We start from the raw sequence: 596 nt of genomic DNA, 5'->3' as shown, positions 1-596 counted from the left end.
ATTGTGGCTCACATGTGGCTTTGACTTGCAACTGAATCTTTAGACCCCATTGTAAGATTACCATTACCATTACTATATTACCATTCATCCAAGATACAGGGAGATACCATATTTTTCTCTTGCTTTTGTGAAACTTCCATTGCTCAAGAACAGCTTGTTAAGTCTAGGAGAGACTGTATGTACTATGTTGTGGACAACTGTGCACAATCGTTGTCTCACAAGGAGACTCCAACAGACTTCTCATTGTTTTCAATGTAAAGATGTTGGAGATGCCGGGGATTGAACCCGGGACCTCATACATGCAAAGCATGCGCTCTACCACTGAGCTACATCCCCTGTATGTGCTCTTAAATTTTGTCAGCACGGGGGTTCAGTGGGGCTGCAGCAGTTAAAATTGCACTTTTTCTTAAAGTGCTTGTGGATGCATTATGGTGCATACCGACTGAGACATTTTAGCAATCTTATTGGTTCATTACAGCGTGGATGTAACAAATTTGAGTATGACTTCAAGTTGTGTGTACGTAGACTGCACAATGATAACACCTACTGAATAGTATGCTTTGTCTTTGTGTGTCATCGTGGGAAAGTGTGGCCCT

General features: G+C 41.8%; 1 non-coding gene across 1 annotated transcript; it reads right to left on the bottom strand.

Moving 5' to 3' along the window:
- Positions 1–264: 264 nt before the first annotated feature.
- On the bottom strand, positions 265–336 carry trnaa-ugc (transfer RNA alanine (anticodon UGC)). The gene has a single exon. It is a non-coding gene; the product is annotated as a tRNA-Ala (tRNA).
- Between the last annotated feature and the right edge of the window lie 260 nt (positions 337–596).

The sequence above is a fragment of the Seriola lalandi genome, unplaced genomic scaffold, assembly GCF_002814215.2.
Source record: "Seriola lalandi dorsalis isolate HSWRI2012SDOR001 ecotype SW California unplaced genomic scaffold, Sedor1 jcf7180002054943, whole genome shotgun sequence".
Lineage (NCBI taxonomy): Eukaryota > Metazoa > Chordata > Actinopteri > Carangiformes > Carangidae > Seriola > Seriola lalandi.
This window is presented reverse-complemented; position numbering and strand designations above follow the sequence as displayed.